The sequence below is a fragment of the Pipistrellus kuhlii genome, unplaced genomic scaffold, assembly GCF_014108245.1.
Source record: "Pipistrellus kuhlii isolate mPipKuh1 unplaced genomic scaffold, mPipKuh1.p scaffold_m20_p_4, whole genome shotgun sequence".
NCBI lineage: Eukaryota > Metazoa > Chordata > Mammalia > Chiroptera > Vespertilionidae > Pipistrellus > Pipistrellus kuhlii.
The window spans coordinates 52,822,199-52,848,520 of record NW_023425540.1 but is presented as its reverse complement, the minus strand read 5'-3'; the positions used below and the strand labels follow the sequence as shown (position 1 = coordinate 52,848,520).

The 26,322-nt window shown below is 40.3% G+C and overlaps 1 long non-coding RNA gene across 3 annotated transcripts in view; it reads right to left on the bottom strand.

Moving 5' to 3' along the window:
- LOC118703436 overlaps nucleotides 1-26,322 on the bottom strand; it is a 110,039-nt gene that overhangs the window by 59,994 nt on the left and 23,723 nt on the right. For 2 of the 3 annotated variants that reach the window (XR_006739797.1, XR_006739796.1), the window contains exon 4: nucleotides 25,074-25,148. This is a non-coding gene — a long non-coding RNA (uncharacterized LOC118703436). The remainder of the gene's footprint in view (nucleotides 1-25,073; nucleotides 25,149-26,322) is intronic. The other variant, XR_006739798.1, reaches the window with a different exon arrangement.

The window sequence follows — 26,322 nt, the reverse complement described above, 5'->3', positions numbered from 1 at the left end:
AATCTGCATGTCTTTCTGTTCAGTGTCTTCTCTGATGCTGCAGATGCCCATTCAGACCAACACAGACACCTCAGGAGAGCTGACACCCTCCAGGATCCTTCGACAATGATGTGCAGGAGCCACTGAATGTACATCCAGCCTCCTACCCTCAGTAGCATCTGGGCATGTCTCATCAAGTCTCAGCAGAAGAGAGCCCTTGTTGCCTACAGCAATGCCCTTGATACTATATCCTCATGCTGTCTTTCACTCTTCTCACTCCTTCAAATCTGTACTGGGCTCATCTGCTCAATAAACTGCCTGCACCAAAGGCTTGTCTCATGCCTTGCTTTCATGGAAACCCAAAGAAAAGTGTCATAATATGAGAATCTCAATCTAAGAAAGATGTCCAAGGACCTAAATAATCTCAAACATGTCAGCCTCGGAGAACATATGGACCATATTACATAGGGCCCATTACTATCAAAATAATAAAAGAGCCCAGCCGGTGTGGCTCAGTGTTTGAGCATCGACCTATGAACCAGGAGGTCATGGTTCTATTACTGGTTAGGGCACATGCCCAGGTTGCAGGTTCAATCCCCAGTGTGGGGTGTACAGGAGGCAGGCAATCAATAATTCTCTCGCATCATTAATGTTTCTTTCTCCCTCTCTCCCTTCCTCTCTGAAATAAATTATAATTTTTTAAAAAAATTAAAAAGATAATAATAATGAGAGAAAGCACCAAATACAGTCCCTAGGTTATAGCAAATGCCTGACAAGGTGTTCCGTCCCTCTTTCCTGCATTGCTTCCTCTATAAACTCTGTGGGAACCCAAAGACATGAGTCTCTCAGCTACTCCCACCACGTTCTACGCAAATGTCTCAGAAGGTTTCTTACTCTAAAAATGAAGGCGCTTGGTGAGCAATTATATTTACACAGAGATCAAGAGAAGTGATCAATAAAAGTTGTAACAGCTTATGTTTAGTGTAAAAAATATGCAAATATATTCTAGTGTTTGTCTTTAGATCTTCCACTTTTACAGAGAGTAATAATTGATTAATTAATATTATTGGTTGAATAAATGAATAAATTCAATACCATATTATAAGTACTGGAGGATAGACAATCTTATCTATACAAAGCTTAATTGATAAATCCATCAAGTTAAATGTAAATGTAGTTCCCAGGATAGTCACAGGTAGTCAAGCCTCATAAATCTGAATCTGCAGAATTAGTGTAGACACTATCACTTCTCCAAATTGCATTTTCATTTTAGGATTTTCCCCAAAGATGTGAGATATCTTAGGGATAACCAAATGAAGAGATTTTTGGGAACAGATTGACCTCAAATCAAATCACACAAGTATTCTACCTGAGACAAGATCTAAACTTATTCCCTGGTAAACATTACTATCCATTTAACATGTCAATAGTGCCATTCATATAAATATGAAAAATACTATAATTTTTACAATTTTTACTGTCTCTTTAGCACAGAGTTAAAAAAGCCTTGCCTTGTTCAAGCAACCAAACTTAAAGTGAGCAAACATCACAGAGCTTGTAAACATCTTGTGTCTTAGGAAAGAAATCACAGCACATTTGCAATTCTCAACTACTTTTTCAAACACCTTGTTTCTGCAAAGAGGGAAATCGTTCCAAGTCTAGGAATTAGTGGTGAGTGAAACTGGCAACATTTGAATTCTTCACAGGTCTAATCTTAACACTATATTTTAAGCAAATTAAACTTAAAACAGAAACCCTAAATATGTTTGGACAGAATGTATCTACAGTGGTGACAAAATTGAATTGCAGCCCTACCACTGTCTCTAACAATATCCTAAAGTCCCCAACAAGCATATGGTTAAGTAATGATCTTTATTGGGCTTGCTATGCAAATGAGGCTTTAAGAGGAGGCCTGTTTTTTCATTAGCATCAAAGTCATCTCTGATAAGCATGCAGTCTGGGCTTGCTATGCAATCATAATGTCAGAAACAGTGGGCTTGTTATGCAAACATAATGTCAAAGCCAATTCTAGCTCTTCCTTCCAAGTGTACTGTCAACCTAAAACTGTTTTCATAGACACTCAGAGTCCACTATCATCTATCATTTAATTTTCCAAATTTTGTGAGTTAAAATGTATAGTAACCACAATAAGCCAATGATATATCATGTGATTTTTAAAATACTTTATTTTCTATTATTATTACACTAGTGACCCGTGATCAAAATTTGTGCACATTAAAGGGGGATTAATTAGAGGAAATAATTTAATATTGCTATTTGCCCTTTCTCTATAATAGAAGTGTCAGAGATGAAAGAAAATTAGTAAAATGTGTATGAAAACCTTCCTCCTGTCAGAGTCTGGGGCTCACCATGGGACCCAGAGTCAAGTCCCTGCCCATCCATATGCACCTCAAAATTGCGTGAGATTCACACATGATCTCACACTTCTAGAGGAAATAATGAACAACATAAACTGATGAACAAAAACAGACCCAGAGACAGAGAAGCAGCGATCAGACTCTCAAACCTTAGAGGGATGGTAGGGGAGGGTGGGGGTAAGAGGGAGAGATCAACCAAAGGATTTGTGTGCATGCATATAAGCCTAACCAGTGGCCATTGACAACAGGGAGGTGGGGGCATACGTAGGGAGGGGTTTGGGATAGAAATGGGGGGATGAGGACAATTATGTGATACCATAATCAATAAAAATAATAATAAATTGTGTAAGATCGAGACCCAGCCACCTCCCCCCTCACTGGGCTAGATCCAGACCCAGCCAGTCCCACCCTTGTCAAGTCTTGCTGAGCACAGGGTGTAGCTTCAGATCCCTGGCCCAGCACCAGGGTGAGGTGTGTGGCCTGAGGGCCCCCAGCCCAGACCAAGCAAGGCGGGGGACATGCCTTGAGGTTCTCCATCAAGCCCTGCCAGGTAGGAGACTCAGCCTGAGATCCCCTGTCAAGCCCCACAGGGGCGGGGGAGGACGTAGCCTCCGGTCCCTGCTCATTAAGGCTCCTTATGGGAACTTGGCCTCAGCTGTGGGTGCAGCCATCTTTGTGACGGAGTGATGGTCAATTTGCACATTCCCTCTTTATTATACAGAAATAGATTTTTCAAGAAACTCTGAATGTTTTCAGAACATTTGTTTTCATTGAAAATACGGAAATAATTCCCTTGTAAAAATTAACAATTCAATACCATCAGACTTGACAGATTTCCAACCAATTTTGTCAAGTGGATGCTCCTGTCAGCTAAATAAATGCTCTGATCAATTCCAGAATGCATATTTTTGGACCTTCAGCATTGGTTTCCCTACTTCAGCAAGGACATAAAAAGGAAACAAACTGAAGATTTTCTTCTGTGTTGGGTGCTCTGCCATCCCAACACCCCGGGGTGATTTATAAATGGGAGCCTGGCTTCTGAGTTGTTCACTAGCTTGCTCAAGGTCACAGTGACAAGGCAGAACACAGACAAAAGAGGTTGAAAATCACTTGCTAGAACTTGCTGATGATGATGCCAGAGAGAGTTAACTGGATCAAACTATATGTCTCCCTCTGTCTCATCTCATTGGAATTCGAAGAGAAGCCGCTAGGATGCTGTGACTAGTGTGCACCACATCTTGTTAGGAGATGCTCTGGGAGTTCACTAGAAAACTTCCTTTGAAACCAGGAGCCAGAGATCATTAAAAGCAATGAGAAATATGATCATTGCCCAAATGGGGAATAGCAAGATTGAGGAGTGAAAACAGACACACAGAGCTGGTATCACTACCAAACCGTTAGCAGAAAGTCGTGGAGTGTCCGTCTAAGAGCAGGAACAGAGAGGACTGGAGTGTGGAGAACAGTTAAGTGGGAGCTCATAAGCTATGTCTTGCCAGACGGTAGTTTAGTTCAAGCCTGTCAGTGAGTTTCAAACAATCAGAGAAGACGAGAAAAAAAAAATCTTTTCTGTAAATTCTTCAAAATGTACATTTAGCACAAATCATAATGCAGACTAAAATGAACTCTGGGTTTGAAAAATAAAAACAAGCTTATTTTTTGTAAGCTGTTCTAAGAATCAAACTTCCACTAACAATCAGTCGCCTCTCTTCAAGGTCAAGAGGCACACAGCAGTGCTTGCTGGGAGCTGTACCTGTGCGCACGAGCGGGAAGTGCTCTCAGGTGACACACCTCGGTGCTCTCAAAGTCGGCGCCCACAGAGAGCGAAAGACCTGCGCGGGGAAAGGGATGTGTGCGCCCTGTTTTGTGAGTCTCCCCACTTGAGAAATACTAATTATCTGGAAAAACAGTGCAGTGGCCTGAGGACAGGAGGGGTGGAGGGGTAGGGGAGATGAGGAGTGGATGAGCCGCAAAATCCTCTTTCCTCAAGGCCAACATATTAACAGCAAAAAGGAACAAAACACGGGCCCACGCCCACGGAAAGGAAGAACACTGGGATCCTCTGGTTGAGGTAAACAGCTGCATCTCAGAGATGAATAGTCCTCACTCAGCCTCTTCAGCCTGCCCATCTCCTTTTACCCAGGAGCTTAGTATGAGCTCTGTGTTAATTATACATCACAGTGACACACAGATACGAGCGCGCACATGCGTGCACGCACACACTGCAATGATCATGCCGCTATTGCAAACCACTTTGGGACTTATTCAGGTCACCTCGGCCCCTGTGGATGCGACCTTTACTGTCTGGTACCTCACCCTCGTTTTCCCCAGAGATAATTACCGGGAAATGAGCTTCTTCCAACATGCACACTATTGGTCAAGGTTTTCCAAGGGAACAGATTACAAATGCCATATGCTACACAGTAACTAAAACACATGTATGTGGTGACAATATCCCAATGTCCTGACCGTACATCCTGGGCAAGTGTGGCCCAGTGAGCTGGGAGGGCTTCCCGTAGGTGTGACAATGCCTTGCAAGGCGGTCGGGTCCAGGATGTAGCTCTTAGGTCGGAGGGGAAGTAGATGTTGAAGGCTTTTCCTGTCATCACAGCAGTTTGGGTGATTGCAAGATGGGCTGGGGAACAAAGACTCGGCAGAAATATCTCCTCTGCACTTCCCCCAAGCCCAGCTGCCTGCCCTTGACATCTCGAAACTGGCACTTCAATGAGCTCTTCGCCTCTGAGAACCGCACATAAAATATAAGGCCAGAAGCGTCTATTTATTAAGCTTGGTCACTAAATTAATCTTTCCCCGTGCCCAGCTATGAAGTGGAGTTAATGAGGATGAAGCAGAAGCTGAATTGGGACATATTTAGCCTTGGGCCGCGCCTCAAGGCCTCAGTCCCTGGCAAGAGAATCAGGACATCTCCCGCCTGGCATGGAAAGGGGGTGACAGGGACCTCCTGGCAGAGAATCCAGGCAACTTTTACTTCTTTCACCCCCACCACCTCCATTACTGGAACCCCTGGCAATATGTTTGCTCCAACAGAAGGTTGCCTCCCAGGTCTGCAGCCTTCTCACAAGAGTTGGGCTTCTCCATGTGTACATCGGTCAAATAGTTATTGATTTGCTGTGCCCTCCCATGTCTGAGCCCTGTGCCGCATGCGTGCTGATGATACGGCTGTGAACAAGCAAACTGCTTTCCCTCAGAGCCTCACAGTGCAATTCGAGGAACAAATAAGGATGCGAACAGATGCACAAGCGTGTTGTGTTTAGGCTGCAATGGGGCCTAGTTGGGGCTGCAGCACAGTTAAAGCAACCCTCCCCGCGTGGCCAGGGAAAGCCTCTCTCAGGAAGTGTTGCTTCAGCTCTGCCAACCCCCAGTGTGGAGACCCGAGCACACGCTCTCAAAACGAGGAAGGAGAGGTATGAAGAGAGTTAAACACAGCAATGCTTTGATAAGTGCTTTTGCATTTTATCTCCCCAATCAGTTACAGAGAGGTGGTTATTATTAGGGACTCAGCTGTGACATGGGTTCAAGTTGTTTGGTCACTGAAACCCCAAAGAGGCCACATATTATATAAAGCAAAGAGACTGGCACAAGTCCAAATTCCCAACATGCCCCGTGGCTGGTAACTTTGAGCATGTAATTTAATTTCCACATGCCTCCGTTTTCTCATTGAGAAGAGTGGGGTGCTACAAGGATTAAGTTACAGAGCATGCAAGATGATGTGGCACAGTTCCTGACGCACAGTAGGCGCTCTAGGAGTGTTCATCAGAGCCAACAGTTGTGTGCGGGCTAGGTGTGCAGGCAAGCCCTCTGCAGACTTTTCAAAACTTACTTCCCCTAATGGACACGATTGCTATCACCATTTTAAAGACAAAGAAGCAGAAGCCGAGATGACTTAAATAAATTGCTCCATATGTAAAGCTGGTAAGTGCGAAAGCTGGTACTTGACCCCGGTTTGACACGAGAGCCAAGCAATTAGCTCACTTCCCTATTACAATATACCCAAAGGAGAAGTGTCTAACCCCAAGCCAAGTGTCTAACCCTTCGCATGGCATCAGAAGCCATCTACCTTAATATTCCACTGCCACCTCATCTTCCTCTGAGAGGATCAAAAGAAAAAAGGTTCCATTCCATTTTGACCTTTTCTTTTCTGGTTTCTTCTCAACTGACATGGCACGAAACTCAAAGATCTTTTGTTTAACTCTCTATTAAGAAAATAGGCTGGAATAAGCAGAGCTGGGGTGAGATTCCTATTGTTTTGTGTGGTTTACCTCTCTCTCTCTCTTTCTTTCTCTCTCTCTCTCTTACACACACACACACACACACACACACATACACACACACTGTCACACATTGGGTCGAAGTGGTCTACAAAGAGTATACCATTTTGCCACTTATCTCAAAAGGAAAGCTATCTCCATAAGTATGATGAAAACTTTATCTGACAAATCAGAAAAAAATGCAAAACAACAAAAGTTTTAGGGAGCTTGTCCATGAAAAAAATCCTGCTTTATTCCATATTCCATTGAGGTGAAAAATATACAAGGAATTAGGTACTCAAATACACATTAACAAAAAGAGGGGAGACAAACCAAGAATTAGTTATTTTAATAATAATAACAACTGTGATGGCTCTATGGGAGTTTTAGGAATACAAAAAGTATCTTGAAAAGTATATGAGTTTTCATTCATTTGACCCACAGAAATTTATTCATGCATACTATATTCCTGGCACTGCTCTAAACACTGGGGAGATAGCAGTAAACTAACCAATAAAAATACATGCCATCAAACTAATAATATCAACAATAATGCCCAACATCATGGAACTTTATTTGTGCAAATAATGAATATTATACAAATATTCTTCATTTTTTTGTTTCCTTTACTTTGAAGTTGACTTCTACTTAAATGATGCTCCTTTAATTGGTTATCAGTCAAGTCAATCTTACCCATTCACATTTTATCCCCTGGTGGGAATAAAAAGGAGCGTGTAATGGGAGGGCAGGAGGAGTTGGTGCCAGGTGAGGTGGTGGGACAGGGGAGGAAGAAGGAGAATGGTGCCTCCTAATTTTGCCTACCAAAAGCACTGGCAACACAAAAGTAATCTCACTATTATTCTAATTAAACCACCGGCTACTGCTTTCAAAAAGGAAAGAAAAAAACCTCACATAACACTCTTCAAAGTCAGAAACAAGGTTCTACAGTCTGAATTACTATTCCTCCCATCAGTATGAATAATCAAGTTTACTGTGTGTTCAATCAAAGCCAGCCCCACGTGAGTCCTAAAATACAGCATTTGCATGGATTCTTCCCACTCCTGCCCTGCATAATGGGCTCTGGAGGCGAAAGAGTGTTCAAACAGGCAGACGCATAGTTCTCAGTGCGTGGGGAAATCCATAAAAAGTGTAGCATTTTACACTAGGTAGCAGAAAGGCAGGCACGGGTGTGGCCTTCCCTGAAATAGCAAGAATATCCCCTTTTTGGAGGAAAGAAGATGAAGCCAGAGTGACAAGATGAGATCTGATTGGTTGGTTACTCTTTCATTCCCCAAAAGAAAATTCCAGGGGATTGAGACCATAGACTAATCCAAATGTCAAATATTAGTTAGTCAAAAGAAGTGTGTGTGTGTGTGTGTGTGTGTGTGTGTGTGTGTGTGTATGAGAGAGAGAGAGAGAGAGAGAGAGAGAGAGAGAGAGAGAGAGAGAGAGAGAGAGAGGAGAATAAAGAGAAAAGGAAGGGGAGGGGGAGAGGGGGTGTAGAGGAGAAGGAAATGAAGGGGGAGAAGAAGGGGGAGGGAGAGGAGAGAGAGCGTGGGGGAGGCCCTGGGAACTGTCAGATCCCTGGGAATAGGAATGGCACCATTATGCCTGCGTTTTGAGAAGTGGCCCTCCTCTTATCCTAGTTTCAAAAGAAGCCCCCTTTATTCACCTTCTCATTAAAACAGCCTCCAGAAAAAATGCTGAGACCACACAAAGCAGGACATTCATCACTAGGGCAACCCATGTACTCAATGAAAGCTGGCAAGCACAAAAGGCTCGCTTCAGGCTTTGCAGGGAAGCTGGGTCTTTCTGCCTCAGATCATATTTCAGATTTAACATTGAACATAGATAGGAAGCATATTCTATTTTGGGGGAATGTTATACTAGGAGTACTTATGAAGAATGAAATCATCCTTTTAATCTAATTTCACTTTTAAAGCAGGCAACTTCTTGCATAGTATTAAAGACCAATTTTTTAATTTTATTTACCAAGACACTACCATCAGTTACATTCCATCCCATTTTTATCACCTCGTTTATGCCATCTAAATTCAATGTGGCTAACTGTCTCCCAGGATGGCCTCCAGACTAAATATTAAGAGTCATTCAGATACACTTCTCAGCTTTGCCCCTACCTGCCTACCCCCACCCCACCATCACAAGTGACTTCTACCCATCCACCCTGCCAAAGACCACACACACACACACACACACACACACACACACACACACACCACAAACACACTCCTCAAGGTCAGCAGGAGCCTACTCAGCTATAGCTCAAATATAATGTATGAAATGACACCAGAATCTGGCTACAGCACTATTCACACATATAATGGAATTTAATGCAAGTCATTTTTTTCTTACATATTCTTTTTTTAAATGTCTTTATTGATTATGGTATTACATAATTGTCCTCATCCACCCATTCCCATCCCAAACCCCTCCCCACGTATGCCCTCACCCCCCTGTTGTCCATGACCACTGATTAGGCTTATATGCATGCATACAAGTCCTTTGGTAACTTTTAAAAAATCTCAAAGTCCTTAAAAAATTCTTTTTAAGGACTTTGAGATTTTTTAAAAGTTACCAAAGAAACCTTCATTCCTTGGAGGCAAGGGGAAGACTGTCTTACAGTAAAAGCATCATAAACTAAGTTTCAGTTGGTGTGTGCACCTCATCAACCCTGTTTTATTCCTGGTCCTCCTTCATATCTTTCTTTTCCTGGAGATGGAATAAAGTTATGACATTTGGCAGGAATAATTGGTATTTTAATTTGCTATTGACAGAGCTTCTTCTCAGTCACTTTTCACAAATAACATCTCCTAAGAAGTCACTTTAGCACATTAGAATCTCAAGCAGAAATTCCATTGTGGACACCTGGGGCAATTTTCTCAGCAATAGGACAGACTTCAGCTGGGAGTGTGAAATTTGACCCTTTTTTCCTTGTCTTTTTTATGTGTTTTGAGGAGTGACGTGAGTTGGTTTTGTACTCCTGTTTCATAACCTATTCTAAACATACACAAATTAGATAAAAAAGAAATTTGAAAAGAAACTCAGCTGAAATACGAGCTAACTCTTCCATTTGCCAGCAGCGGATTCAAGAGATTTGGGAAAATAACCAGAGAGAGATAATAATAAAAGTATTAAGTTCTGAGTCAGGTACCAGGGATTGCAAGATTAGTAAAACATAAATTCTGCTCTTGTGAGGTTTATTTAGGCAGCAGAGTATTTATCCATCTGGGAAGAGAAGGTAAACATCTCAGAATAGATAATACATTGTGGCTACACACATAAACAAGAGCTGTTGGAACTCCTCTATAAGTCTCAAAATTCTAAAAGCGGTTCTGAGATCAAAATGCTTGAAAAAAGCTCTTCTAGGAAATGAGGAGACAGACAAAGAGTAGAGACAATGCTTTCAGAAAATGTAACTAGGAAAACGACAGACAAAGAATTATTGTTAGAAGGGAGCTTTGGAGTCAGAGATTGTGTGTGTGTTTGTGCATGTGTGTGAAGAGATAATATTTAAACTTAAGCATGTTTAAATACTAAGGGTAAATGCCCATTAAAAAGGGAGATATAGCTCAGCTAGCATAGCTCAGTGACTGAGTGTGGACCTATGAACCAGGAGGTCACTGTTCAATTCCAGGTCAGGGCGCGTGCAGAAGACAGCTAGTCATGCAAGAGGCAGCCAATCAATGATTCTCTCTCATCATTGATGTTTCTATCTCTCTCTCCCTCTTCCTTCCTCTCTGAAATCAATAAAAATATATATTAAAATAATAATAAGAAAGGAGATACTGTGCAGTTGGAGAATACTGATGTAGAGAAAATAGAATACCTTAGAAGAAATAGAGACTGGAGAAAGGATAGCTTTGTCCTTTTAACAGGAGACAATTAGAAAAGAATTGCTTCTGATGTAGAGAAATTTTTGTTTTTGTGGCAGGAGTTTGAGAAACCTCTCCCCTGACGGCTGTTAATATGCTCTGAGAATTAGAAGGTAACGTTATGTGCTAAGGAGGAGGGTAGAGGTGGGGAGTAGGGGAGGACTAGGAGTTTGGAGAGAATGTGGAATATTCGAAAGTGTTCCCACAGGGAATGTCAGGGACATGACAATGAAAACCCAGGCAAGATTGCCAAGAAGCAATGAAAAATCCTGTTGACCTCACAGGAAGCTATCTAGAATCTACCTTTAATCTCCTCCAGCCTTCACACACTCCCCATCCCCGGGCCAAAGAGGACCAGGCCCATGGATACAGAGGGATTGGCTCGTGATTTTCATGGTATTATAGTTACCAATACTGCATTCCAGAAGCAAAATAACAGACCAGTTCATGGAAAAATGATTATGGCCACAGAGTCTGTGAATATCCGAAAACAGTACTGCCAAAGGCAAGTATATGTCTAGATGTGCAACTGTGGCTCCTTTGTGAGATGACCAGTGGAGAAGACTGTTTTTTTTATTATTTAATTTATTGGGGAAACCTGTTTCTGAGGAATGTCCTTGCACATCAGCGCCCATAAACAGGGCCGAAAGAGAATAACAAGGACCACAACCAAAACCACAACAGGCAAAACAAAAGGCAATGCTGCAAACACCCACACACCCTGATGCAAACACGTCCCGTGTCCCGGCAGGGTTCCCAGGAGTTTAGGTCGGCATCAGGCCTTGCTCCTAATGCCTGTCATTACCTCTCCAGAGCCCCCTCCAGGCCAAGGCATCATCCCATGAAACACGAAGTCTTCCTTTACAATGCATTTTTTTCAGTTTTGCCAGGAACAGAATCTGCGGCTTTGGTGTTCTTTTACAGAAACACTGATCGAATTACCCTGAGACCATTTTGTGTGTTCTGGGTTACTGGGCAGAATTCCAAAAACAAATGCTAACATTATCCTCAGATACAATACCTAATTTTTAAAGACTACTCAGAAGTAGCTATTTCTCAATCCTTCCAGGCATGGCCATTGATAAAGGCACAGTCCACTTGACATCCCGTTGTCTGGCCACCAGGTTACACAGGCCCCATATAATCTTATAACCTGTAAAGCAGTTCCTGTAAAAGCTCTCTATACCACAGCGTCCTCTGCTCTCCCCTGGAAACATAAACAGGACATGTTTCTCTCAGTCTATTCCTTGCCTGGTGCACGCTGGTTCCCCAACCTTATTAGGCCTCATTGTTATTTCCATCTCATTCAATCAATTCACTTAAGAAATGTCTGCCTACCTCATTCAGTGCTCAGGAAAAATAATCACATCCTTTTTTCTCCAGTATGTTTCAGCATTGTGCAAAGAATTTTAGAAGTTCTTTCTAGTGGCATCCAGAAAATCTTATCATTTAGAATAAAATTAAGAGTAAAGTCCATGACAATTATGTAGCTCGTTCCCCTATTGTGACAGTTGGAGAAACTGAACCTGCAGTCAAATGACTTGTCCAAGATCAACAGTGTCAGAATCAAGTGCAGTATTCATTCTAGTGGTTTCCTACCATATCACTCGCATCTTAAAATTTGAACTTTTATATTTGCTTTATGCTGCCAGGATTCCTATAACTTTTCCTTTTCCTACCAATACTGCTGATTACATGCTTTGTCTGCATCTTCACAAAAAACACACACAACACATCTTTTTTAAAATAGACATAGGACTAACAGAAGCTGACAATTAAATATACATCATGTCGATTTGACCGTGAAGTGTCAATGTTATTTAATGAGAAGCTATGAAGATGATAGCACAGCAGATGCTGCCAAATGAAAATGTTGCTGCAATGAACTTTTTATGAAATATTGAGGCTAAGCAGAGCACCGGTGCCTCTGACAAAAATATTCTCAGTCACTTCCCTCACTAAATCATGATATAGAGTTTGCAGCTACTCTGGGCTTTCTGTGGCCAGCAATGACATCCTGAATGTGCTTAGCTGGGAAACACCCAAGATCAGGAGATAATTTTCGTAGTGCAGATTGTGAGATCATCTTCATTCCCGTAGGCTTACATTCAAAACAAAGGTTTTGTTTTGTGGGTTTTTAAAATTAAATGGTATTCAAGAACTTGGTATGAAGTAAAAAAATACCTCCTACTACCCAGCTGGGGTGGCTCAGCAGTTGAGCATCAACCTATAAACCAGGAGGTCATGGTTCAATTCCTATTCAGGGCTCATGCCTGGTTTTCAGGCTCAGTCCCCAGGAGGGAACATACAAAAGACAGTCAATAAATTATTCTCTCTCATCCTTGATGTTTCTGTCTCTCTCCTTTCCACCCCTCTCTGGTAGATATCCTACTGAGCAGGAAAGGAAGTGGTGGACTTTCTCATTATGGCTACATCTTGGAAGCACACTGTATTCTCTCTCTTCTACTGCAGTCCTAGTCAGTCACCACTCTCCTGTCAGGTGAAGAATCTACATAACACTTATAGAGGAACACCTTTTCCCTACCACTCAGTTCGGTCAGCTCAGTTTAGAGAAAGAAAAGGAAGTCATAACTAGAGATGCTGCACCAGGACAACCAGGATGTGCTGCTGTACATAAGGAGTGTGATGGCAAAGACCTCCTAAGGGGCTCTTCTTGTGTCACCTAATGGGTACTTTATATCAGATGACATTTATTAAGCAGCCAGGAGGGGCTGAGACCACAGTCATTGTTCTGCCGAGGGACAGGCTTGGGAGATGAGGTGTATGCTGCATTCCTCCCCAGATACAGAAAGCCCAAGGTCTCTCCATCTGGTGCACTGAGCAGGGGCTGGGTGGAATAAGGCATCCAGTCCAGCTACTGTTCAAAGACCCGCCCTGACAGCACCATGGTAACCTTTAGTTTTAGTGACTGCTATGGACCCACTGTTCTATTCCTGGCACAATTCTCGCTGCTGGCCAGGATTCATTTCTCCCAATTCAGTTCAAGTTGGAGTCACATAATAAAATACACAGTGACAAGATTTCCTGAGGCTTTCAGGCACCCTCAGCCTGGCAGGCTGTGAGTTGCTACATTTCTAGATCGAAGGGCTAAAGGAAGGAGCCCATTGATCCTAGACTTCGTTTGGAATCCAAAGAGATGCTGCCTAGTATTAGTTATTCAGGAGGCAGTTAAAGATCATTTCATTCATTTATATGACAAAATACTTTTAGAGTACTAACTATGTCCCAGACACTATGGATGCTAGATACAAATATAAATAAGACATAATCAGGGGAGTCTCACTCATGAGTAAGTGAGAGAGAGAGAGAGAGAGAGAGAGAGAGAGAGAGAGAGAGAGAGAGAGAAGTACATACGTAATACAATATGGTGAGCGCAAGGTTAGAGATATGTGCAGGGTCCTCAGAGAAAGAGCATCTAACCCAGTCTGAAATGGGTAAGACTTTAAGAAAGTCTGGCAAATAAAAAAGAGAGAAAATGGATTAAAGAGCATGGATTAGAGGCAAAAAGAAAAATATAAGCAAAGGGAAAGAGGATAGATAGATGGATAGTTAGATAGATAGATAGATAGATAGATAGATAGATAGATAGATAGATAGATAGATGATAGAATGCAGAATGCTTTGTGCACAGAGCTGCCGAGGACAAGTCATCTAATGTGTGTGCAAGACAGGGATGGCAACCAAACACTAGCTAGGAATTAGGAATTCAGGCAGAAGCCAGGTCAGAAGAGGTGTATGTCCCATGTAAGGAGCTTTATCCTATAGGCACTGAGGAGCTATTGAAGGCTTTGAGCAGGGGAGGGGCAGTCCACTTGCACTCCTGAAAAGTCACTCTGGCAACTGTATAGAGGAGAGGTCTGAGGCTGAGACTAAAGAAAGGGAGAACAGTTAGGAGCTTATTTCAAAAGCTGAGATGAGTAGCAAGGGCCTGCCTCTTGACCTCTCAGAGAGCTGACCACCACGCCTGGAAACCACAGACATCCCCCTCTATGCACAGAGCACAATCAGCATTGAACCCACTGTAACAAACCTACTGTGTGAAGTGTGGCAGACTTAACTTTGGTATGTTCTCCCAAAGCAGATGGAAGCCAGGGGAGAAAAGGTCCAGAAATTTCATCCACGTCCTTACTCCCTGCCAGTCTTTTTTCCCCCAGTTGCTTAGGCTTCTGGCCCCATGAATGCTCAGACCGACCCACAGCTGGCTGTGGACTTGCTTCTGTTACATAGGGTGGCTCTGCCACATCTGGGTCTGCTGCTCATTTTTCCTATCTCTGCTAAGGTGTGAGGACTTGCTTCTCACCTGTCTTACAGTCACTGTCATTTCTGCCCCTTTCTAAACAAACCTGCTGCATTGGCCCCTCCATACCAGCTCAGTTCTATGGCTGCTGAATAAAGGCACGGTGGCTACCTCCAATGACATGAGCAAATGGCCATTCAGTTAGATGTGCCCCAAGGTATTCCAAGGGCTGCACCTCTGGGAAACCCATGACCTATGTCCCAGGGCACTCTGAGGGCCGCACTTCTGGGATACACATGACCTGCAGGCTGCAGCCTGCATGGAGAACACTCTGGCTTGGAGGTCAATATTTTTCCTTTCGGGAGAGTTTTGATCCTAGAATAGCAGGCTTGAAAAAGAAAAGCTAATCAAAACAGAAAATTTTGCACTGGAAAGAACAAGAAAACGTGTGCACCCTCTGATGAGAATTCTGCGTGCTCTGGAAAGATAGCATCCAAGGTGATCTTCAGTGACCAAGACCTGGGCTGATGCTGGACAAAATTGCAAAAGGCAGTTTTCTCTCATGCCCTCTTTTCCCTACTGGCATCATTTTCATGACAGTTCCAGCCATGGGGCTCATGACATTGGAAATCATTCACAGCAACATGGAACTTGTGGGGAGACTAGGTATGTCAAGTTACATTAAGCGTGGCGTGAAGCCAAGCGCATGAATCTGAACTGGGTGCACTATCTCAGTTCTACCCAGACAGACCCCATGGTGTCCAACGGGCACAGTTAACTTTAGGCATTTTAGACAATAGCTGGCATCAATTCAAATTTAGCTTTTAGGGGAGATTGACTTCCCGCATGGCAGAGTGAGGAGCTCTGCTGACCCACTCCCCAGTGAAACTGGTGAAAACTATTAAAAAGCTACACACCAACAACCATTTAAAGCCTCTGGAAATGGCCCTCAGAGTATACCACCACCAATTGGCTCATCCTAACCCCCTTTCCTGCTTTCTCTTTCTCCATAGTACTTGTTACTACCTGACATACTACTGTAGATTATTTAAACTTTAATTAAATAAATAAAAAGAAAGGTAGTAAAATACATAAAATTATCACTTTCTTATGATTTTATCACATCTTATTACCTTTTAAGCTCTCAAGGTTATTTATCTATATATGTAAAAGCCTGAGCAACCATTGACTGAAAACTGGTTGACCAGTGGCTATGATGCACACTGACCACCAAGGGGCAGACCCTCAACACAGGAGCAACCTCTTGGTGATCAGTGTGCTCCCACAAACAACCTCACACAGCCGGCCAACCTCTTGCGGTCCCTCCCCCCAGCCAGCTGGCACCAATCGGGACTGGGCGAGATGGTCCCAATGGGCCCAATTGGCCTTACTTGCTGGCCAATGCAAGGGACCCCACCCGTGCACACATTTGTGTACTGGGTCTCTAGTGCCTATTATAATGGTGAGCTACTGAATATCTCTTCCAGATTCCACATTCCATGGAGGCCTGAAATCTGCCATGGTGAAAGTGTTCACATCATGCAGATCTGTAGATTGCGACAAAATAGGGCTTAATTTATTGTTTTGCTGATTGATGAGACTTAGGGAAGTGATAGAGAACATGTTAATAGTTTTGATTAAAATTAAGATTGTGACATATCTGCAGCTGTTACATTGTGAAAACTAAAAATGTTCTTCCAGTATTTGAAATCTATTAACTGAGTCAATGAAAAGGTAGCTCACGTCACTGAGAAATCAGTAAAATTCCAAAATACATCTTTGTTGCTTCATTTAATGCATGTCATAACATGACATTCATGTTATAATTATACCTCATTATAGTTGATGAAGGATACAAATGTTTGGAAGAAATTAATGAAGTAATTCTAAATATATGGAATTTGTAATGAAGAGTTGTATATTTTGTTACTCATAATGTAATTTCTTTATATCAGAAGAAAATGGTAATAAACTTATGTATGTATAAATTTGCATACCCTTTTTTTTTCCCAGCAAGCTGGTTGTTAAATGTTGCCAGCACAGTACTTTCTACCCCACTCTTCTCACCTACATTATAATTAAGTACATTAACTCAGTTTGTGTAACATAATAAGAAATATATGTTCAATCTCTGTCCTGAGTTCCTGGCATAGAGCTCCTAAAATCTTTGTAATTTCCTACAGGATAGGGGTGAAAGGAGCATCTTTTGTTATTATATTTGTTCTGCATCCCAGCTTTTTAACACAAGAGCTCCTAAGATCCTTGGAATCTCTGAAGTGACAAGAGTATTTTTTGTTTGGTCATGAGACAACTGGTGGCTGCAGGCTCTGGGCAGCTTCAGGATGGGGGTGAGTCATCAGAAAACCAAGACATGCTTACAAGGTTGGAACTTTCGGGTCCAGCTCCGGACCTCTACAGAGGGAAGAGGGGCTGGAAATTGACTTGATTACCAATGGCTGGTGACGTAATCAATTGTGCGACCACAATGAAGCCTCCATAAAAACACTAAACAACAGAGTTTGGAGAATTTCCAGGTTCATTCCCACAGGCCAGGAGAGTGACATACCTGCTAACTCCAAGAGACAAAACTCCTGTACCGAGACCTTTCTGGACTTCTGTATCTCTTCATCTGACTGTTCATCTGTATTTTCCGTTATATCCTCTACAATAAACCAGTAAATGTTAAGTGTTTCCCTTAGTTCCATGTGCCATAATAGCAAATTACTGAAACTGAAGAGTGGTTCAATATAGGGTGAGCAAACTATAGCCAGATGGTCAAAAGTACAGGTGACAACCCAGGACTTGCAACTGGTGTCTGAAGTGGGACAGCCACTTAGCAGTCCTGAGCCCTCAGCCTGTGGGGTCTGCACCAACTCTGGGTAGTCAGTGTCAGAATAAGTTAAATAATAGATTATAGGGTATTAGTTAGTATCTGCAGAGAATTGGAGAATGCTTGGTGTGAAAAACCAGCACATTTGGTGTCAGAAGTGTTGTGAGTAGAGGAAAGGGTTTTCCTTTGCTTTGTAACTGATTTTACATAAAACCTTCTATGTGAAACATTTTCTAATCTACATCTACGAATCTACATAGAATTTTATACAGAAATATATCATAGGGTTATCCACATAGCAAAGAGTGTAAGTAGTTTGTAGTGGCATATTTTTCTCTCCTGTTACATATGACTAAATCAACAGAAGTGATTTATTAATACATTTGCATATGCTAATAACCCTTTCCATTTAGACTTGTAACAGTTCCTTTTTGTGATAAGGTATAGCAAATACAAAATAAAAAGACGGTGAATAATTTTCCTATAATTCACATTTTTATAACCCTGCACTTGGAGTGTGTGCCCCCCCGCACGGAGGCATCATTGGCACAGTTTGGGTCAATGTGTAAGTCAAGTACTACCAAGTAGGTACCTGAACATGTATGGCTCTGCTTTAGTTCTCTGCAAGGTCATCATCATGAAATACAAAATGAAGTAGCTTGCTTACAATTAAAAGCAATAGAATGTGACATAGTAACTTTGACAAGACTTCAAAAGTTTGTTTTGCTTAGCACTCAAAATATGTCATTAAATGTGTTTCAGTATATATATATATAACTGTTAGGTCAAAGCTGTTTTATTTTTGTATGAGAGGAAAACATCTGCACTCTAAGTGACTTTTTAAACAAAATGACACCAGACATTTTTATTCTATCTTCCAATATTTTCAAATAAAACTAAGAATCTTCTGGCCTAGTTTATTGTATAAGCTTTTCTTAAACTATTAGATGTGCACTTTGGGGTCCCTCCCTGATAGACCCACATTGATTGAGCAACCTATAGAGAAAATTATTCTATAAATTGTGAAGGCACTCTCAGAAATAAGACTGTGCAGGAATGAATCCTCCCTTATTATCTATACTGCTTGTCTGGGCTTAGTGATGCTGGCCAGACATTGTGTCCACCAATTCATAATATTTACCAATTGACTGGTTGTTCAGTCCAATTGTTTGACTGGCTTGAATGTACAGAGCTGGCATAATTTCTCTCAAAGGAGTTTTCTGATTGAATTTTCCAAAAATTAGAAAGCATTTTCCTAGAAAGTATTGTGTGTGTCTGGACTTTATTTCCTCCACCATTTTGACAAAATCTGTGGCTGCTAGACTTCCAGGTGCTAAGAACACAGCACCTTTCCAGGCTTTTTGTGTATCTCCAACATATTGCAGAAATGACCTTGGCTTTGGAATATCTCTTCATCTGTATCTCCATGATGACAACCAGCCAAAAAGGGAGAAGTTGAATCAATCAGCTGATTGTTGTTTTTTTACATAACCCCAATAGCTTTGGTAGATTTTCTTCCCCCTGTCATGGCTGATTGCTTGGAAACTATCAATAAAGTGTTTGATAAGTGTGAGACTGAGGAGTATAGAAGTGATTAGTTTTAATATGATTGTGAAAGTCTACTTACAATTAAACACTATAGTGTACAAATAAAAAATAACATCAAAATGATTACCATAGGCATTGTAATGAGGAAGAAAAAAAAACAAACAAGAAGATAAAACTTTGCTTTCAGTCCTCCATGTGGCATCTTTGTAAAAGACCTGTCTGCACATCATTCATGGTGGCTATTAGACTTTCAAAGTCTAATAAGAGGACTAGCGACTTGATCTGTTCACTCTGGGCGCCAAAATCTTGCCTTCACTCACAGGTGGCCAACTTGGTTGAGTCTCTTTTGCTAATCTAAAAGGAACTTTTAATGGGTCTTTAAAAATGGTTAGCTGAGGAAAAAATAAACTTCAATAAGGAGCAAGAAAACTCTAACTATAGACTATATCTAATAATAATAATAATAATAATAAAGGCTGTAATGATTAATTTTATGTATCATCTTGACTGGGTTATGGGGTACTCAGATATAAGGTCAAACATTATTCTGGGTATTTCTATGAGGGTGTTTTTGGATGATATTAACATTTAAACCAGTAATCTGAATTAAGCAGATTGCCCTCCCACTGTGGATGGGCCTTTTCCAAAAAGCTGAAGCCCTGAATAGAACAAAAGGCTGACCCTCCCTTTAGTAAAAGGAGTTCCCCTGCCTGAAGGCCCTCCAATCAGAACCTCAGATCATCCTGGTTCTCCAGCAGCTTCCAGCCTTCAGACTTCAACTGCAGATTTGGCCTACCAACCTCCATAACTGCATGAGCCAATTCCCTATATTAAACACTTCTCTCTCTCCTCTCTCAATAGATATATTGGTAGATTGGTAAGTAGGTAGATGATAGATAGATACATAGATACATAGATACATAGAAACATACACAGGTATATCCTGTTTCTCTGGAGAAGCCTAACTAGTACAATGGCTATAATATACTGAGCACTTACTGTGTCTCCACTGTTACGGTTATTACCTCTACCATTTCATTTAATTCATGCATTATGCCCATTTTCCACATGATGAAACTGATTCGAAGCAGGTATATTACATCCAGGGTCAGTGAACTAACCCTGGCATTACAGCCAGGGCCTGAAAACAGATGCATTGCTCCTAATGCTGCATTTTTACATATTTATTATTATCCTATTTTTTCATGTGGCATAAACTATTAGTGTTCACCTAAAGTCCACGTGCTCCTCTACATTTCCCAGCCCTCCTTTCAGTTATGATGGGCTGTGTGAATAGTGCTGCTCAATGAAATATGTGTGGATGTGACATGTGACCTTATGGAGTAGGCAATTAAGAGCTGATATGACACCTTCATTTTTCTTTCTCTGACTATTCAACCCTGGAGGACACCTGTCCCAGCTGGCATAGTTACAAGCTGATAGCAGCCCAGGTCGCTGAGTCATCTTTTGGATAAGAGCCACACAGGAAAGTCATCTAAGCCACATAAAACTTTGAGTAGGAAATAAACTTTTATTGGGGCAAGCCACTGACATTTTAGTGTATGTTACCATAGCAAATGGTACACTATTAAATTCCAATTTATACCAATATGAGATAATATAAAAAAATGATCAGCAAATGACACATTTTGTGAATTTATGTATATAATGTAACATAGCAAGAACCTGGCTAAGTAATTCAAATCCTAATTTGAGCTTGGACAAGCGACTGACCTTGGATGAATTACTTAGCTATTCTGTGCTTCTCATCTAAATCAGGGGTTATTATAATAAGTGGCTGTAATAATCAGGTAAGTATAGGCATACCTCAGAGGTATTGCGGGTTTGATTCCAGGCCACCACAATAAAGCAAACATCTCAATAAAGCAAGTTGTAATATGTTTGCTGATGGAAGGTCTTGCCTTCAAATTGTAAAAAGCACAACATCTATGAAGCACAATAAAGCAAAATACAATAGATTGAGGTATGCCAGTATATTTAAAGCTATGGTAACTTTGAAAAGTATAAAATATGAGATATGTAAGTAAACAATAATATACATTGCCAATATAAAACAATTTTTTACTATCATTCACTCAAGTTCATTAAGCAAACAACAATATATTTAATAAAAGCATGCAGCCAGCACTAAACTAGGTTCTGGGGGTAGGAAAATGAATGAATGAAACATGGTTCGGATTTACAGAGTTCACAACTTATTAGAGGAGCCATGTGATTAATGTTGCAAGTCAATAAGCACCATAAAGAACCATTATTGGACTTCACAATTATGGCTTTGTAAAAAAAATATATATATATTTCATTTCCAGTTTGAGATTTTTGGCATGAGTAACCCAGGCTATACTGATGATATGGTAGAAGGAACATGTCTTCCAATTCACCTTCCAGCTTAGGTTTCCCCCTCTCTCCAAATCATTCTCTAGGCTGTCTGTAGAACACAGATTTGATTAAAAATGCTACTACTACTACTTGAAAGTCTTTGAAGTACCTCTATTCCTTATAGAATAAAGTATTGGAGAGTAGCAAGATGCACCTGCAGCCCTACATAGGATGCAGCAAACATCCTCTCACATGAAAGAAGAATGAGTGAGAAGTCATGTAAAGAGAACTAGGAACTAAGACAGGACTAAATTCTGCCTCTTATTGTCTTTGTAGCCTTGGATAAGAATCCAAACTTTTCTAGATCTCTGCTTCTCCATCAATGAAAAGGAGATGTTATCTGTTCTTATATTTAACAAGGTTGCTAAGTCGGATGACAATGTAACTGTTAAAGTGAATTATGATTTATCAAACACACACACACACACACACACACACACACACACACACACACAATGAAAAATGCTGATGTAAAGTGTCATAAAGTCCAGAAAAGAAGAGTCCTAACCAACATAAATGTTTTTGACCCAACAAAAACATCTTGGTCAATATCTACTTTTCTATGTTTTATCATTCTAAAAATGGAAATTGTTGTCAGACTACTAGCAAACTGGAAATTTATATAATTATTGAGAAACCCAGAAAGTTTCATAGGCTTTCACTTCATTTTAGGCCTTGGAAAAGTCTACAGTTATATTCCCAATTGGTAAGACTTAGATGTGGCAGAAATCTCTAGTGCCATCTGGAATGGCATTTGAGACTTTTAAAGCCAGAGTAGGATGGAGCCAGAACAGGCTAAAAGTCAGATTTTGTGGAAGCTCTTAAGGTGTAACAGTGGCTATTATCAGTCCTGGTATCTGCTTGAAATAAAGTGGTTATAATTCATTAACAGAAAAAAATTTTCAGGAAATGAAGCAAAATAATAAAAAACAAAACGGAAAAATATTTTAAATAGAGAAAAAATCCTGTATACTGTCCTATAGTGCACTATCCACAGATTTAAAAAAAAAAAAAAAAAAAAAAAAAAAAAAAAAAAAAACACCACTGTAACAGATGTGCAGCAGAAACAGAGAAATTCTTGCTTGCACTAATCTGAGCTAACAGCTGTTATTAGGGCTGACTCTGAAATACTTCTGTCATCACTTTTGAAAACGAGCTTTTCAAATGTGGAAAGGGGAACTTGCAAATATGAGAGGGAAACTTCAAGGATATACATTTGGCTTTTATCAGTCCAGAAGTCCATCACCTTTTAAACTCACAATCAATATGTTGCCATTATAAGCTCTGCCTCCAGACATTTTTATATGGAAGCTTGAAAATATCACTTCTATTGTGGTTATTCCTCTTCACTTTATTGACCACATTTTGAGGGAACTAATACAGAAGTTTAGAATTCTTGTGCTGCAGATAAACTTTATATGAATATATCTCAACATGTACATGCTCTGGTGACTCAACCAAAGGGTACTCTAATACAGTGACAAATAAGTAGCACAGGCTTTACAGGCAGATGGCCCACATTTAAATACCATGCTTACCACTTTGTGACTCTGGATAAATAATGCAACCTCTTTGGAACTCTATTTCCTTCTCTGACAAATGACATCTATTAGTAGATAATAGTATCCACTAATGTCAAGGATGCTTTGATGATTAAATTATATATTTAATCAAATATATATATATATATATATATATATATATATATGTATATGTATATATATATACACATTTTCATATGTGAAGTATAGGTACATGCATTTGTGTGTGTGTGTGTGTGTGTGTGTGTGTGTGTGTGTGTGTGTGGCTTAAAACCATGCCTACCACATTATACACATTCTTTAAGTTTTAAATGCTGCTGTTGCTGTTATTTATTATTAGTGTCATTACAAAGCTATCATACTGCTTAACCTATAAATCAGACTGGGGCACTGATTAATTCAAAATCTGTGTCTGTAAAACTTAACTCATGAGAAAAGTCCAGCTAAACACGTTTCATTTTTTTTTTTTTTTCACTGAGAATCGTTCTTAGAGAACTTAAATTTACTGAGTGGACTGCCTGTTTGGTGTGGTGTACAAACATGGAGAATATGACTGTGATTTATCTTAAAGCTGTTTTCTCAAATTCAGTTCTCAGTCATGAAATCAGTTAGAGGACATTGAAGAGTTCTATAATTTCACATTCAATTGTGGCAACCAGGGGATTTGGTTGAGTTAATTACCTTAATGACACATTTCAATTTGTGCTTATCCAGTATTTTAGCGTAAGATAGGATTCTTTGCTGCAGTGTTTGGTTAGGGCTCTACTGAGACTGGCGCCAAGTTTTTAAGTCTCTAAGTGGACTTGATAGTTAATATGGGGAGTGATGTGTTATTTTCCAAGTGTGAGAGATTGTGTATTTAACCATTTTTTCATAGAAACCAAAGAGCCATATTCTTTTAGCATTAGCAATGTAATTTCATTTTATCGTCAATAACAAGAATATATAGTTTGTATATTAAAAAAAACTATTACAGGATTATTATTCTGTCATTTTGCTATTTAAAAAATCCCAATTCTTCTTTTTCTGACGTACTCTTCTCCAAATAGCTTTTCTAACTCTGCCCTTTTAAAATCATCTATCAGACATTGATTTTTTTTTCAGCTTTTAATGGAATGAAAATTAAGAGGACCACACTGTGTGTGTGTGTGTGTGTGTGTGTGTGTTTTAAAAAACCCTCACATTTGAGCTCCTTATTTTGATAAAATATGTTTTCAGACACCAATATATTCAGGTGTGTTAGCTCTAGCTTCAGACAAAATACAATTTTTCATTATCTCCTAAGTCCACAGGGCAGGGAAAGGACTAAGTATGAGCTTTTACAGAATTATATCAAATATGTGAATTCTTGCATTCCTTTTTACATTTTTCAGTAACTCAATGGTAAATTTTTCCAACTCAATGTCCTTAAGTTGAGCCTGGTCTTAAGGCTAAAATCTCAACCATGGCCCTTTATTTGCCTGTCATTTAAAATATTTCAACAATGCATTAGTTTTAGTTGATTAACAAAAAGCAACTGAAATGCAAAAGATAATATTAATAGAATAATAAGGCAATTGATAATATTCTTCCTGCCAGATAAACATGCCTCACAGAAGGCTTAACTGTTACATACCTACAGTTTCAGCTGTTTGAGAGTTTTGATAATAGCCTGACATGTCAAAATTCAGCTGCCAACACCAAGCTGTCAGCTTTCAAAACGTTCTATGGAGTGTTTGTCCCTTAGGGCATAAATTCCAAGGAGCAACTGAGCTGCCCTACAACTTGACAGCTATCCTAGTTCTGGGAGAGCCTTGCATCTGTGCAAATCTAGGAAATGTAACTGCAGCTCGAAGATGAGGAGCTGTGATTGGAGCACAACTGCTCAGAAAATAGCATGGGGGCCATCTGGGTGCCAGATAATCAAAGGGCTTTTGAGGTCTCTGGAAAAGAAGCTTACTTCAGCTACACGAGCTGGTGCAGCTGGACAGAAAGCACTTACGCAACTGCTTCGGCCAAGATTCTCAAGGTGGAAAATGATATCCTGGAACCACTCCTTCCTCTGCTGGTGACCCTGCTAAGTAGAAGCAATTTCCCAGATTATGACAGCAATTTCTCATCAAGCATTACATAACCCCTATCGTTTCATCTTCCTAAAATAAATTATGCATGGCGTTTGGGAATTCATCTGGGAGCTGCAGGTCAAATGCCCCATTTGCTGCTAACTTATTGTTAACATTTTTCTTTTTTTTTCTGATTTATTAGCTATTTACACAGAATATTGCTTGGATATAATACATTTTCCTCAGTGCAGTGTTTCTATGACAAAGCAAATCTTTATTTTCTTTTGACTCCCCAAGGTCAAGTTATGGACTACCAGTGACCCTGAAAAAAAGTAGAGTACCATCCTCAAAAGATTCACATAATCTACAAAAAAGTTCTCACCTGACACTTGGATGTTTTGACAACATAAAATGGCTGTTCCATGAAGACAGTCTAGTGTAATGGAAGGTAGTTTGACTGTGGGATTGGTATCCCAGCTCTTCCGTTTCCTGGATGTGTGACAAGAGGGAATTTATTTCCGTCTCTTAGCCTAACTGGTGTCGTCGCTAACATGAAAACACTGTTAGCACCAGTTTTGAGAACCATTGTAAAAAATCAAGTTAATGAGTACATAGAGTGTCAGTACCACTGCTGGACTTAATTATGCTTGTAAATATTAACTATTATTTTCTACATACTTAAATTGTCACATTATCCTGATTTGATCTTTCAGGATTCATTATTTTGAAAAAAATGATAAATTGGTGAGTCAGAAAGCAGCACAATAATGTTACTTGTGGAATGAGTGTTCCTAATGTAACCACGGAATCTGAACACTAACCTACAGGGATTAGCACTAGATGTCCATGCTCATACTTAGAAGAGGGGCAACACTAGGGACAGCAGCAATATAAATTCCTGAGCCCCAGTTCTGACCTACCCAGATGCACATCCTCTGAGGGCCCACCCAAACATCCCATCTTGTTTATTTCTTATTTCTTTCATAGATGTAAAAGTATCTGAAATTATCACTTTTAAATTTTTATTTTTTGACTCTGTTATTTGCTGACCACACCCACACATTTTTCACACATTTCCGTTTCTACTTCTTTTTCCCTTCCACAACATTTGTGGGAAAACATTCCTTCTCCCCATTTTTTCTCACCACGTTGCACAAAGGATGCATGCAACAAACAGACCCTTCAGTA